At 40.8% G+C, this 16,357-nt stretch overlaps 1 pseudogene; it reads right to left on the bottom strand.

Annotated features, from left to right (window-relative positions):
* The window catches only part of LOC102287124 (protein-L-isoaspartate O-methyltransferase domain-containing protein 2-like), a 158,098-nt pseudogene that overhangs the window by 56,247 nt on the left and 85,494 nt on the right, over positions 1-16,357 (bottom strand).

Raw genomic sequence — 16,357 nt, 5'->3', positions numbered from 1 at the left:
TGAGTGCAATTGTGAGATAGATTGAGCATTCTTTGGCTTTGCCTTTCTTTGGGATTGGAATGAAAACTGACCTTTTCCAGTCCTGTGGCCAGTGCTCAGTTTTCCAAATTTGCTGGCATATTGAGTGCAGCACTTTCACAGCATCATCTTTTAGAATTTGAAATAGCTCACCTGGAATTCCACCACCTCCACTAGCTTTGTTCATAGTGATGCTTCCTAAAGCCCACTTGATTTCTCATTCCAGGATGTCTGGCTCTAGGTTATTTGGGTCATGAAGATCTTTGTTGTGTAGTTTTCTGTGTATTCTTGCCACCTTTTCCTAATATCTTCTGCTTCTGTTAGGTCCATACCATTTCTGTCCTTTATTGTGCCCATCTTTGCATAAAATGTTCCCTTGGTATCTCTAATTTTCTTGAAGAGATCTCTAGTCTTTCCCACTGTTTTGTTTTCTTCTGTTTCTTTGCATTGATCTCTGAGGAAGGCTTTCTTATCTGTCCTTACTATTCTTTGGAACTCTGCATTCAGATGAATATATCTTTCCTTTTCTCCTTTGCCTTTTGCTCCTCTTCTTTTCTCAGATATTTGTAAGGCCTCTTCAGACAACCATTTTGCCTTTTTGCATTTCTTTTTCTTGGGACAGTCTTGATCACTGTCTCCTGTACAATGTCATGAACTTCTGACCATAGCTCTTCAGGCACTCTATCAGATCTAATCTCTTGAATCTATTTGTCACTTTCACTGTACTATCATAAAGGATTTGATTCAGGTCATACCTGAATGATCTAGTGGTTTTCCGTATGTTCTTCAATTTAAGTCTGAATTTGGCAATAAGGAGTTCATGATCTGAGTCACAGTCAGCTCCTGGTCTTGTTTTTGGTGACTGTATAGAGCTTCTCCATCTTTGGCTGCAAAGAATACAATCAATCTGATTTTGGTATTGACCATCTGGTGATGTCCATGTGTAGAATCTTCTCTTGAGTTATTGGAAGAGGGTGTTTGCTATGACCAGTGCATTCTCTCAGCAAAACTCTGTTAGCCTTTGCCCCAATTCATTTTGTACTTCAAGGCCAAATTTGCCTATTATTCCAGGTTTTACTTTTTACTTTTTCATCCCAGTCCTCTCTAATAAAAAGGACATCTTTTTTGGGTATTAGTTCTAGAAGGTCTTGTAGGTCTTCATAGAACTGTTCAACTTCAGCTTCTTCAGCATTACTGGTTGGGGCATAGACTTGGGGCATAGACTTGGATCACTGTGATACTGAATTGTTTGCCTTGGAAATGAACAGAGATCATTCTGTCATTTTTGAGATTGCACCTAAGTACTGCATTTCAGACTCTTTTGTTGACTATGATGGCTACTCCATTTCTTCTAAGGGATTCTTGCCCAGTAGTAGATATAACGGTCATCTGAGTTAAATTCACCCATTCCAGTCCATTTACATTCACTGATTCCTAAAATGTTGATGTTCACTCTTGCCATCTCCTGTTTGGCCACTTCCAGTTTACCTTGATTCATGGACCTAATATCCAGGTTTCTATGCAATATTGTTCTTTACAGCATCAGACTTTACTTTCAACACCAGTCACATCAACAACTGGGTGTTGCTTTTACTTTGGCTGCATCTCTTCATGCTTTCTGGAGTTAATCCTCTACTCATCTCCAGTAGCATACTGGGCACCTACCGACATGGGGAGTTCATCTTTCAGTGTCCTGTCTTTTTGACTTTTCATGCTGTTCATGGGGTTCTCAAGACAAGAATGCTGAAGTGGTTTCCATTCCCTTCTCCGGTGGACCACATTTTGTCAGAACTCCCCACCATGACCAGTCTGTCTTGGGTGGCCCTACATGGCATGGCTCATAGTTTCATTGAGTTAGACAAGGTCCATGTGATCAGTTTGATAAGTTTTCTATGATTGTGGTTTTCATTCTCTCTCCCTTTGCAGGATAAGGATAAGAGGCTTATGGAAGCTTCCTGGTGGGAGAAAGGATGCTAACTGTGGGGGAAACTGGGTCTTATTCTGGTGGGCGGTGCCATGCTCAGTAAATCTTTAATTCAACTTTCTGTTAATGGGTCAGGCTGTGTTCCCTCCCTGTTGTTTAACCTGATACAAAAGTATCAGTTCAAGTCAGTTGCTCAGTTGTGCCCGACGCTTTATGACCCCATGGACTGCAGCACGCAAAACTTCCCTATCCATCACCAACTCTCTGAACTTGCTCAAACTCATGTCTATCAAGTCGGTGATCCCATCCAACCATCTCATCCTCTGTCATCCCCTTCTTCTCCTGCCTTCAGCCTTTCCCAGCATCAGGGTCTTTTCTAACGAGTCAGTTCTTCCCATCAAGTTTCCAAATTATTGGAGTTTCAGCTTCAGCATGGGTCCTTCCAATGAATATTCAGAACTGATTTTTTTTAGGATTGACTGGTTTGATCTCCTTGAGAGCAAACTATGGTGGAGGTAATGAAGATAATGGCAACCTTCTTCAAAAGGTCCCAGGCACTCACTGACTCACTCTCTGCCCCCGACCCTGCAGCAGGCCACCACTGACCCATGCCTCTGCTGGAGACTCCTGGACACTCATAGGCAAGTATGAGTCAGTCTTTTATGGGGTCACTGTTCCTTTCTCCTGGGTCCTGGTGCACATAAGGCTTTGTTTGTGCCCTCCATAAGTCTGTTTCCCCAGTCCTGTGTGAGTTCAGGCAGCTCTCTGGTGGGGTTAATGGCGACCGTCTCCAAAAGGGGTTATGCCACACCCAGGTCTGCTGCACCCAGAGCCGCTGCCCCTCCAGCAGGCCACTGCTGACTGGCACCTCTGCAGGAGACATTCAAACACTCAAAGGCAGGTCTGGCCTAGTCTCTGTGGGGTCTCCTGGTATGCACAAGGTTTTGTTTGAGCCCTATGAATATCTCTGGTGGGTATGGGGTTTGATTCTAAAGGAGATTTCAGCACTCCTACCATCTTGCTGGGGCTTCTCCTTTGCCCTTGAATGTGGGCTATCTTTTTTTTTGGTGGGATCCAACATTCTCCTACTGATGTTTGTTCAGAAGTGAGTTGCAATTTTGGAGTCCTCTCAGGAGAAGATGAGCACATGTCTTTCTACTCTGTCTTCTTGATTAGTGGCTCCTATACACTAAACAAATATTTAAATGAAATGAAATAAAAAAAGCCAACTCATTATTTTTTAATGATCAGTTGTTTTTTTTTCTGAGTTTGAGAGTATGATTTCAGGAATCAGCCTATCTGGGTTTGTATTGTGTCTTTCACATTAAAAACATATTACACTGAAGAAGCTATTTAAACTTTTGGGACTTCACTCTCTTCTGTAAGTGAGGAGCATATTATAATCTATTTCATGAAATTGTTGAGCACATCAAAGGAGTTAATGCAAGTTAAGCACTTAGCAAGAATGCCTTACACAGAATAAACTCAAATGCAGCTCTTATTTTGGGAATAAACTTTAGAGAACAAGATAACTGACTTCTTCAGTTTGTAGATAACTTTTGCATAATGCCACAGTTATAAATATGTTCTTGTTCATAAACCACAACTGCCATTCAAACAAGGTTGTTGAATGAATTAGAACTTAAGAGAATGTGCTTGCAGACTGTTTTGCAAGGTAATTCCAAATCAGTTTAAAAACATTTTTCTCCAAAATTGGATGTATGCATCTTTTTTTAACTCACAATTCTTTATAGTGAAAAATAGCACAGAAATCTTTGCAGAGCTTTTTAAAGTGCAGCAATTTGCTGCTTAAAATTAAACCAGTAGAAACTAAATTAAATCAGTCTTGGTGGTGAGAGTTGAAAAAAGGCAACTAGTTTAATGAGTGTGTAGGTTTCAACTGTCTGAAAGAGTCACCCCCAAACTCAGAGCACATCCAGTCTGGCCCAGAGACAGACATGTGTAAGTAAGTAAATACCTCAGGACACAGGTTATGGACATTAATGATTCATTTAACAAAACCAGGAGATTCTGAAGACAGCAGACTGCTTTAGGAATATCCCTGGATGCTTCAGTTGTTGGAGAGAATTAACTTTCCTTGGTGGAACACAAGTTCCTGGTGGGGAGGCTGGGCTACTGTACCTCATGCATTTTTCCATGAATTGATCAAAACTCTGCAACTGTGGACCATCAGTGTCCCAATGTTTCGAAAATACATTGCTGCATTCCATGTATTAAAAATAAACCAATAATGACAGGCTTTAAAAATTGACAAAAACATATAACACTGTCTACTTTTATTTTTCACACTTGTTTCTTACATTTTTTGCTTATATGGGGAAAAGTACAAATAATAATTTTAAAGAAAAAATAAAAATGACAATTTGGGGGGAATTGATAACAAGTTTCACAGAAGGCAATGGCACCCCACTCCAGTACTCTTCCTGGAAAATCCCATGGACAGATGAGCCTGGTGGGCTGCAGTCCATGAGGTCGCTAAGAGTCTGACACGACTGAGCGACTTCACTTTCACTTTTCACTTTCATGCACTGGAGAAGGAAATGGCAACCCACTCCAGTGTTCTTGCTTGGAGAATCCCAGGGACAGGGGAGTCTGGTGGGCTGCCATCTATGGGGTCGCACAGAGTCGGACAAGACTGAAGTGACTTAGCAGTAGCAGCAGCAGATAACAAGTTTATCTAATGCTGTGGATTTATATTGTTTATATATGACATAAGAGCAAAACATATGAAGGTCTTATGAGATAATTAAGTATATAAGCATTTCATATCTTTAGATGATGTTTCATTTGAATTAGTGAGAAATACTGAGCTTCCCCCAAATTATTTTAAAGTGAAGGGTTCACAGCAGGAAACCACTGATATTTCTTCATATTGTTAATGACATTTCATTTTCTTTTCTTTATAATTGTACTAGTTATCTACTGCAGTGCAATAAGTTACTGCAAACAACATAGCTTAAAAGAACACAAATGCATTCTCGTGGATGGAATTGTCAACATATAACACATCACAAATTCTATCCACAAATTCTATCCAAAATTACAAAGTAAAATAATCACTACTAATTTTGGAGGAAGTTTAATAAAAGCTCTTTGTATTAAAACTAGAAAATAAGGTACCAAGAAGAAAACATTAAAAAGTGTTCATAATCCTCATAGCCCCAAGGAAGAGAATTGCTATTAATGTCTTCAATTCATAAATTTTAAATTCTGATATACACACTTTGATACATAATGTTGTCATTAATATTTCTTAAACACTGTATTCCACTTAACTTTCATTATCTGCTTGACAAAATATTTGCTCAAATGATTTTATAATTTCTAATAACAATTTTAGTTTAAATGTGATCATTTAATTTTAGATTAGTTGAATTGAAGAGTATTAGCCATGTGAAGTTTGTCCTAAATAATTTTAATGTTTCTTGTAATGTAGCATATAATCAACTTTTGAAAATCCTCCATAAATATTTGTAGGTGAAGTGAATTTTAGTTTATAAGGTGCACAATTGGATACACCTCTTATAAATTGATCTCATTAATAATGCTCAAATGCACTTCCGTTAAAGTGAGCTGAGTGGATGTTAAGCTATTTCAAAGGTCAGAGTTTCTAATCATATCACACGTAGATTATTAAATGAAACTAGGCTCTCTCGTCTCAGTTAATGATTTTCTTCCTTACATTTGGCTTTCTTTAATGTTGTTACAGCCGTTCATGTTTCTATCTCTTTGGAAATCGGCCTTACTTTTGCTTACATGTTTATATTTAAACATTCTCAGTATTTTGCTTATGTACATCTCCTGCAATGGTGTAGAGCTGAAATTTGCTCATAGACAACACTAGGAGTTTTCTGTTTTTAACAATCCCCTTAACACATTGAAACTTCAGCTCTACCTGGGTCTTATTAGCTTTCTTTAACTTAATTTTTGGTTCATTGATGAACCAAAAATCTTTAGTTTCTTTTGTATCAGTCATTCTCCTTGGGATATGCACACCACACATCCTGGTTTTACAGGTAAGTACTTTTATATTTAATGGGAGAATATTCAAAGCAAAATCTCACTAACTTTCAACATCAATACTTATTCCAAATAATACTTACAGGAACAAAACAAATACCAGGGTTCACTTCATGGGAAATAGATGGGGAAACAGTGGAAACGGTGTCAGACTTCACATTTTTGGGCTCCAAAATCACTGCAGATGGTGACTGCAGCCATGAAATTAAAAGACACTTACTCCTTGGAAGGAAAGTTATGACCAACCTAGATAGCATATTGAAAAGCAGAGACATTACTTTGCCAACAAAGGTCCGTCTAGTCAAGGCTATGGTTTTTCCACTGGTCATGTATGGATGTGAGAGTTGGACCGTGAAGAAAGCTGAGTGCCGAAGAATTGATGCTTTTGAACTGTGGTGTTGGAGAAGACTCCTGAGAGTCCCTTGGACTGCAAGGAGATCCAACCAGTCCATTCTGAAGGAGATCAGCCCTGGGTGTTCTTTGGAGGGAATGATGCTAAAGCTGAAGCTCCAATATTTGGCCACCTCATGCAAAGAGTTGACTCATTGGAAAAGACTCTGATGCTAGGAGGGATTGGGGCAGGAGGAGAAGGGGACGACAGAGGATGAGATGGCTGGATGGCATCACCCACTTGATGGACGTGAATTTGAGTGAACTCCAGGAATTTGTGATGGATAGGGAGGCCTGGCGTGCTGCGATTCATGAAGAGTCGGACACGACTGATCGACTAAACTGAACTGAACTGAAGAGACAATTCCTAATTTAAACAATTTAATGAAACAGTGCTTATTAATAACCTAGGTTTGATATAGGATTTTTCCCCTGATATGTCATGGATTATAATAAACTCTATATTTCAAAGGGAACTTAATATCCTCAGAACTTAGGAGAGGCTATTTTCAAGAGAATCTTTTATGCTATTTGAAAAGTGGATGTTATCAGCAGAGGCTGATTCATTAACTGTATCACCTTTTGAACACATCATGTTTTGCATCTTTCAGGGCTGTCTCATGCCCTCTGTCCTGCTGTGACGTCTGTTCTCACTTTGATTTCAACGACTTGTTCATGGAAGATATTTGTACCGGCAGATCCAAGGAGAGGAGGAGATGTCCTTACAGTGTTCTGTTAAAAATAGCAACAGCTTTCAAAGACAAACCTGGGAACACTCTTGTAATTAAACTGGTTCATTAACAGCTTTACAAGAATTGCTGAAATCTTACTTCTTAACTTTGAAGGCTTTTTATAAGTTAAACATGAAATAGCCATAACATCATGAAATATTATGCTAATAAGATTAGCCTCTTATAGAAAAAATTAAACTTTCAGTAGTTTCCAAACATAAGCACAATTTATTTGAACCAAAGTCATGAGTAAACAAAAATATATTTACATTTGTGCATTAAATAGACTGTATTTAAAATTGCTGGATGTTTTAAAGACAGAACTGAATGCAAAGTACAGGGCTCAAAATTCCAAGACCAGATGGTTCTATAAATCCCAGCAGAAAATATACATCTGCTGGGTCTTTGTGAATCTGTTTCGTCTGAAGGAGGTTTTATTTCATCAAATAGCATACTGTTTCAGTACATCGCTGGTCTTCTCTTAGAAATGCACCACTTGTATTAGGTGCTATTGTTTGTTTCTAGAATGAGTGGAGAGAAAATTATGCTCTGTTTGACACTCAAGGAATTGTTTTATGTTCTATCTAAAATCAATTTTATCAGTAGAATTTGATTTATTTGATGTATGGCACAAACAAATATGCCAATTATAGAGTTTGCTGAAATTAACAGGCAGGTAAGGACTTTCGAATACTATTTAATTGCATCTGTAATCTTACAATATTATGTAAAGACCCTTCTCTGTTGATTAGATGATACTGAAAATTACTTTAAATTGATGATAAAATGTCAAGTGTTGCATTTACAGTCTGCTAGCACAGGACTCCAAGTAGGAAGGTCAGGCAGCTGAAGAAGAGTTCCCATAGTTACCACAAGTAAGAGAGATACGCAATAAAACGCAGAAAGCGGAGTGAAGTTAAGCTCTGAGATTCAGAGCACGATAAGCAGAAACAAAACCAAAAACTGGACTTGGACTTGGGAGGTCTGAGTTCCTTCCCTGGTTCTCCTGAGTCAGCTGAGGGCAAGTCACCGAGATCTTTCCAACTTCGGCTTCTTCCTCTTAAAATGAGTGTTTTGTTTCATTTTTTAGTCAAATGATCTCTCAGGTCATCTCTAGCTCTGAAAACCTGTAAGCAAGAGAACTAACGGAGGAAAAGAACCTAGAAACATAATGTGAAGTGCTTTACAGTTTATAAATGAAGTGATGCAAGATATTAAATTACAATGAACATTTGAGAGATTTGGTATTATCTTTTATGCCAGTAAAATAAGATTTGTAGCTTTCTTATTATTTTCTTTGATTCTGTCATTTGCTAATCTTGATTGCTATAACCTTTTGATAATTAGGTTTACATATTCCTTGTGAGGATCTCATGTTTCCTTTACTTTAAAAGTCAATCGAATCAGTCATTATTTTGAATGCTTGTAACTTATACCTTCAACAGTCCAGGCTCTGCCCTGGACATCTCTTTCTTCCTCATGCTTTGCTCCATATTTTCAGTGAGAACCTGCTGATTCCCAGAACATATGTATGGCATTACTACCACATGAACGATGTACAATTTACTATGGCATTATTACTACTAGAATTACTACTTTTCTGCTGGCCAAAATAAGATTAACTCCAAAGTCAAGCAATCAACTCATCTATAATTATCCCTGCAAGCTAGTTTAATGTTTAAATAGGCTTGAGTCACTTGGTTGGTTGTTTTGATGTAATATAGACTCGTGTTGATTGAACAGCTGGGTGCACAACAAAGAAACTCAACAGGAAACTTCTAGAACTGGTCCTTGAAGGAGCCATCCTAGTCGATGCACCCAGCTTATCTGTAGATACATATAATTACATTAGGTCACACACACCTGGGGGCTTCCCAGGTGGCTCCGTGGTAAAGATTCCACCTGCCAATTCAGGAGACGCAGGTTCAATCCCTGGGTCAGGAAGATCCCCTGAAGGAGGAAATGGCAATCCACTCCAGTATTCTTGTCTGGGAAATCCCAAGGACAGAGGAGCCTGGCGGGCTACAGTCCATGGGATTACAAAATAATCAGACACAACTGAGCACACAGGCATGGACACCCATCTGGCTGCAGCTTGTGCAGAGAGGGGACAGTGAACAGCTTTAAAGTGATGTGTCCAAATACAGCACAAAGGTAAACCCACAAGGCAAAAGCAAAAAGGTGCCAATGCCAGAATAGAACATACAGGATGCCTAAGAAAGATGGGTTCCCTGAATCTGGGGAAGTTGACAGGGTGACTTTTGCTTTTAAAACTGAGGGCCTGGGGACCTACCGTTGGTTAGGAAGGGAATCCAGCCGGTCGGACAATCAGCCCACTGTCTACAACATGCCTTGCTAACTGAGCTCACTTCTGGATGGCACACTTCAATAAAGATTTGGATAAATTACAACGTGTTGAGAGACTAACCAATGCACAGAATCAGAACTGTGAAGCAAGTCCAAACTGTGAACACAAAAAATGAATGTCTACTTAGTGAGAATGGAGACTTACTGGGGAGAAGACAGCCGTCTGCAGAGAACGGGGTCACGTGCCGTGTTTCTCCACAAGGAAGAAACAGGATCAAATAGAAGCCCATTGTGATAACTGTGGCCTCGAGGCAATATTAAAAATAAATCCAAATTACCTGTTTTTAAAGGAAATAGACTCTGAGGAAAAACAGGCTCTGAGCCCATGGATTAGCATCTTCACAGATACCGGACAGAAGGGAGGACGGGTCAGCCCACGGTCAGGGTGCTTGCTTTTGCCCCGGAGGTAATTCCTGAGGTTCTGTATAAGAGCAACTTTAATCTTAAAACTTAAAAAATAATGTGTTTTGCAACTCAATTCTAGGTCCTACCTTCTCTGCAGAGCAAAACTGGCTTTCTCATCACTTGCTTTGGCATATTTTTAGCCAAGACCCCAGTGTGCAGGAAATGATTAAACAAGAACCTCTGTGACCTTCAACAGCCAACCCGCTGCTTCAGGCTGTCACGAAGGAAAGATGCAGTCCTCATGTTTTCCCCAAGGACCTTCTTCAGAACAGAGTTCATCCAAAAGCAAGAAGGAAGGTCCTTGGCTGACAAACGGATGGCTCATCACAGGACCCTGGGAACTGCAGGAGTGCACATGACCTCAAGGTTCCAGTATCTGGAGGAGGGTCCTGCCTCAGCTCCCAGCCCCAAAGGACCTGGAGGCCAGATGTGCCCGTGTATAAGGAATGGGCTGTGCTGGACCCTGGGGACAGAACCTCAGAGCACCCTCCCAGCCTGGCCAAGGGCTCCGGGCAGCTCAGCTCTTCCAGGATCCAAGGTCAGATGTCTGCTTCTCAGAAGGTAAAGAACCTAGGTAGATGAGCTGCCTTCCTCCCCGAGCCTGGGAGAATACTTGCCATAAAGAATTTGAAAAACCTATATAAGCAGGAAAAAACGGTATCTAAACTTTCAACTGAACTGTAAGAAGGTAAAAATCAATGAAAAAAGAAAGACCACAATCAGGAATCCTATACAAAGTAAGACAGCCTTCACTTTTCAGAGAGAAAAATATATTTTAGGATAAAACAAAACTCAAAACATTTTACACAAGTATCCGAAGTAAAAAAGAGCATTACTTGATTTTTTTAAAAAGCACTAAATAATAAAATAGAAAAGACCACTTCAAGAAAAGGCCGAAGAAAAATAAAACTGAGAAGTAAATGTTAAGGCTTGGTGGTACAGTGGTTAAGACTGCACATCCAATAGGGTGGGCGAGGGTCCCATCCCTGGCCAGGGAGATAAAAACCCACATGCCACGTGGCGTAACCTAAAAAAGAAAGAAGAAACCATATGTATCTTCCACCTGCCACAGTATAGATGTATACATTTATCATTATTGTGTCAAGGTACATAACATATGTGCATATAATTAGATAAAGAAATAAGGTCAACCTCTGAGGAAAGCGCTAAATAACAGTAAATGAAGAAAGTAAGGGAAGACATTCTCATACTAATTAAATCCTCTCTCACCTTAGGACCTGAGAACCCGGCAATGTAAAAGGAGAAAGGATCTCATGGTCAAAATGCAGCAGCTGTACCTGTGAAAGAGAAGTAGAGCAACAGGAGAAACCTACATAAATATAAACAAATATAGGTACAAAAAGGGCAAGCATGTAACTATGAGGTAAAATGATAAAATCATTTCCATCCAGTAACAAGCCCGGGCAAATCACTCCACGCTCTGTCGGAACGCAGACCTGGCCTGGCTCATACAGACTGAACACAAGTGCCCAGTCCCAGAGGGGCATCCCTAAAGCAAGCAGCCAGGCAAATTGTTGCAAACTAAAGACAAACAGGAAATCATCAAATGTGTGTTCATGGCATTGTTGGAAAAACCAAACAGCTGTATCATCCATCGTCAGCGGAGAAATGGGTACTCTTGTAGTTATTCCTGGAACTATAATGTTTACTATTTTACAAATAAATCAGATAATTTTTTAAAGTATATTATATATTATATATGTATAAAATATTATATTAATGCATATATATGGAATTTAGAAAGATGGTAATGATGACCCTACATGCGAGACAGCAAAAGAGACACAGATGTAAATAACAGTCTTTTGGACTCTGTGGGAGAAGGCGAAGGTGGGATGATTTGAGAGAATAGCATTGAAACATGTATATTATCATATGTGAAATAGATCACCAGTCCAGGTTTTATACATGAGACAGGGTGCTCAGGGCTGATGCGCTGGGATGACCTTGAGGGATGGGATGAGGAGGGAGGTGGGAGGGGGTTAAAATTAAAAAAAAAAAAAGAAAAAGTATAAACTTATGTTCTTGAATCCACTTTACTTTTAGAATTTTAGAATAATACAGCCGATGGAAAAATAAGCATTGATATACAAAGTATGGTCACATAAATTTTGTTATATTCAATATACCCATTAAACACTAAACTACATATATATATATATATATATATATAAAATTTATTATATATAATTTAAATATATATAAATATATAAATGGGATGACTTGGAGAAATATATACCAGACAAGAGGCAAATGAATGGCATAAAATAGCAAAAGAAGAAAAATCAGCTTGCTCTTTTAGAATTGTCTGCAGTGTCAGTGAAAAGAAATTTCAGATTTACAGATTTAAAAAGGTAGAAAGAAGTCTTCCTGGCATGTAATAAATTAAACAAAGTCCAATTCCTTAACACCCTAGAGTCCTCCAGCCCCGCCACCCACACAAACCCCCCTTGTAGCTCTCTGAGTGACATATTTATGATTCCATGTTCATCCTTTGTCTTATGCTTTTTTACCTAAAGAATAATAAAGTCTAGTTACCCAAACCCTACTGCATTTATATTTTCTACTGCTTGGATACATTAGGTCTTAATTGCAATGTATTTATGCATTTAGAATAGGAACATTTTCCCCAGGACTTGTTGTTGTTATACTTGTAATTAAATTCAAATTTGCAAGTCGCCAATAATCAGTATTGGGTCTCTCAGGTGGCACTAGTGGTAAAGAACACACCTGCCAATGCAGGAGACCTAAGAGATGCAGGTTCAGGAAGATCCCCCGGGTCAGGAAGATCCTCTGGAGGAAGAAACACTCCAGCATTCTTGCCTGAAGAATCCTATGGACAGAGGAGCCTGGCAGGCTACAGTCCATAGGGTTGCAAAAGAGTTGGACATGACTGAAGCAACGTAACATGCATGTAATAATCAGTATTAACCAGTAGGCTGTTATTCATGGAAACAGAACTGAAGAAACAGTCTTGAAAAAATGCTTCTTTAAAAGTAGCATACACAATTGAGAACCAGTTTAATAATACCTTTCCTTTTAATAAGGGTAAATCATTAAGGCTGCCTGGAGAGGCATTCAGATCCCAAACAGAGTCCACATTTTCATCTAGAGTAAAGTCAGTTAAAATAGCTAAGTCACTTGAAACACCATTCCTGCACTGGTTTTCATCTGAGAATCATATGATCAGAGGAAAATGAAGAATCCTTTAGCAAGAATGCGAACCGGACTGAACCCAGCAATCTGATTCATGAAGGTAGCAATTTTCGGTCCTTTCTACAGTCCTTTGTAGGAAGAAAGTCACCACTTCAGGTCTGGAGGTGGACAAAGCGGGACTCACAGAAGAACCTCTGGACCCGTTAATTCAAACCATTAGAATGCAACACCTAAGGAAACTACAGAGCAACAATCTACAAATTATTATAATTTCTCAGCATCCAAATGACTCATCAGCCCCTGGCTTACATGTAGCTGTGAATAACACATCACTGTTCACTGAGAGATGTAACAAGCCCATGCCATAAGAAACTGGTCCACTTTTGAGCTGTCACTAAACACCTTCATTTAAAGTTCCTCATTTTAAAGAATGTCTTATAATTTGTTTTTCTGAAAAATTCATGCTTGTTATTCAACAAGCACAAGAAGAAGCAAACTCGCATCCATTTAGAAGGTTCTCATCATGAACATTTTCAGATTCCTTATGTTATGATTGGAACTGCATGTGGCATATTTACATCCTTAGAGGATTTTGCAGCTAAAAAGACTTCTGAGCTCATTGTGTAAGGAAGAAATGATGCCCTGTGACCAAGCAGTTTTGAGGATGATGGTGCCATGGAAGAACACACCGCCTTTTCCATTCAGCTCACTAGATGTTTACCACTGGCTGATGAATTCCCAGGTATCTTTGGATCCACTGTCAGAGAAGAGCATTCTTGCTGTTGCTCAGGACAACAAATTCAGATCTTAATAATAAGACTGTTTCCCATATTCAAGATTCTCTCCTCCCCTTATCTGTAAACCTTCACATTGGATTTTCCGTAACAAATATTGCTCACCTTGCTCATAACAAGCACACCACAGTGTCATTAACGAGAGCCCTCTCCTCTTGGTCCTGAGATGTCAGGGTGTGACAGCACAGCGGAGCCTTGGGACCGGCCGACAGGGAGGTGCCCTTGTGCACCGCTCTGCCTCTGTGCCCTGCACCTGCCCACAGGAGCCACCAGGGGCAACTCCCATGAAGTACAGAGGAGAGGACTTCAGGGTACACAGGTTTCTATCCCAGATGCACATCCTCAGCATGTCCATTTAGCATCCAGGGACCTCACTTTCCTTATATTAAAACAAGGATAATAATGCCCACCTTGAAAGACTCATAAAGGTCCTGTAAGGCTGGTGTTATGTATGAATCCCCCATCAGGGCTGGAGGCACTGATGTTTAGAAATGGTCCAGGTGGGGTGGACGCAGTAGGACCCTAGGCTCCAAGTCCTGGACTTGAACCCTTGCTCCCACCCAGGACACTGCGGTCCTCGCGTGGCCCCCACTTTGCTGTGCACCTGACTTCCCTCCATCCAGTGGGCACACGACTGGTCTGAGGAGGGATGGGGAAGCCTTGCTCTGTGGTTTGCCTCACTGCTTTCATGTTTTGGAGACTTGGAGGTTTTTCAGTATCCCTGGCCATCATCACTGAGGTGAGAACAGGTACAACGTCCTCCCATGGGACTGAATCACTGTCTATAGAACACCGCCACAAAGGAAAGGAAGGGCCAGCACCCAGGGATCACTGTGGCTCTGGGAGACAATCTCTTTTATTTCCAGTGCTTGCATCCCCGCTCTGCATGTGGCAGCTGACAGTCTCCTCCCCTTCCCTGAGAATGCCCAACACTACTTCCGTGAGGGGCTTATGATTTCATTCTCAGAGAACATGGGAGCTGCCTGAAAATATGGGAGCTGCCCAAGAACATGGGAGCTGCCAGAGTCCACAGCCTCCATGGGTGGCAGGCACGTGGCCATGGTGGGGCCACAAGCATAGGTAGGTGCCCACGTGGGAAAGCCCCAGCACTTTCCACTAACTACCATCCAGCCCTTAGTTCATTTCCAGGCATCAACTGATGATCCATCTCTTCCTGGTCCCAGGTCATCACTCACTCCACGCTACTTGATTTTTTAAAATTTATTTATTTTTAATTGGAGGATAATTGCTTTACAATATTGTGTTGGTTTCTGCCATACATCAGCATGAAGCAGCCATAGGTATACATATGTCCCCTCCCTCCAGAACCCCTCCCACCCCATTCCACCCCTCTAGGTTGTCACAGAGCACAGGGTTTGTGCTCCCTGCATCATACGGCAAATTCCCTCCAACTACCTATTTTACATAGGTTAGTGTATATGTTTCAGTGCTACTCTATCTATTTGTCCCACTCTCTCCTTCTTTGGAATTATACTTTCCCCATTTATTGAAGGATAATAGAATCCACATCTCAAAAGATACTGTAAGGACAAAATGGATGTGCATGAAGCAACTTGGGAGGCTTGCAAAAGGTGATACGATAGGTATCACAGACCACATTGTATCACTAGACAAGCTCTTTGACTGATGCTAACAGGATTCACCTTCCCCAAATTTCCAGTGAATATGGCTAGACAGCCTACATAGCATGGATAGTCTAACTCAGTTGAATTCCTGGGATGTTTTCTCTCTCGCTGACCCCCAGAAAGGAGATTTATTCAGTACCAATAAATGGTGTTTGGTCCTTGGTGTAGGCATGGGAGATGCAGTGAGTATAGGAGACCAGATCCACCATCGGATCCCTCTCCCCCTACAAGGCTGGTGTGAGTGGAGGCGGCTGGCAGAGAGCTGTTCTGGCCTCCCAAGGGTCCCCTCCATCAGCATCCTGCCTTCTCAAGGGAGAAGAAAGTGCTTGTGTTTCTTTGTGTACTTTTGTGCAAAGAGCATGATCTTTGACCCTGGCAATAAAGAAATGCATGTACCTAAATCCACACCAAGCAATGACGTGGGCACTGACCTCCACAGCTGTCCGCCACACTCGCACATGGGCCTTGAGAACCTCAGGGTAGCTCACATCATCCCACAGGCGCACTGCCTTCACGCACACAGCAGCCTGGGCCTGCTGACTTCCATGACCAGTCACGGCTGGGGGACCCGTGCAGGGCTGAACACTCCAGGGCTTTGATACCAAAACCTGCTGGTGAAAAAAGAAAGATGAGTGTGACAGTAGGGCCTGAGCTGAGTGACAGTGACGTGCCCTCAACAGTGAAGCCAGGTCAACCAAAGGGACGTGGTGGGAAGACGGATGCTCACTCTCCAGCTGGGAAGCTCTGAACAGTCAGCAACAGTTACCAAGTTCTTAAATCCCAGACTTCTGAACAATTGCTTTCTATTTAAGTTTTACAAAATGATTCAAAGTCCTGTCAAGATTAAAAAAAAAAACCACACCC

Source organism: Bos mutus, chromosome 14, assembly GCF_027580195.1.
Source record: "Bos mutus isolate GX-2022 chromosome 14, NWIPB_WYAK_1.1, whole genome shotgun sequence".
Lineage (NCBI taxonomy): Eukaryota > Metazoa > Chordata > Mammalia > Artiodactyla > Bovidae > Bos > Bos mutus.
Note: the sequence above shows the minus strand (reverse complement) of the source record. Positions and strands in the feature narration are given on the sequence as shown.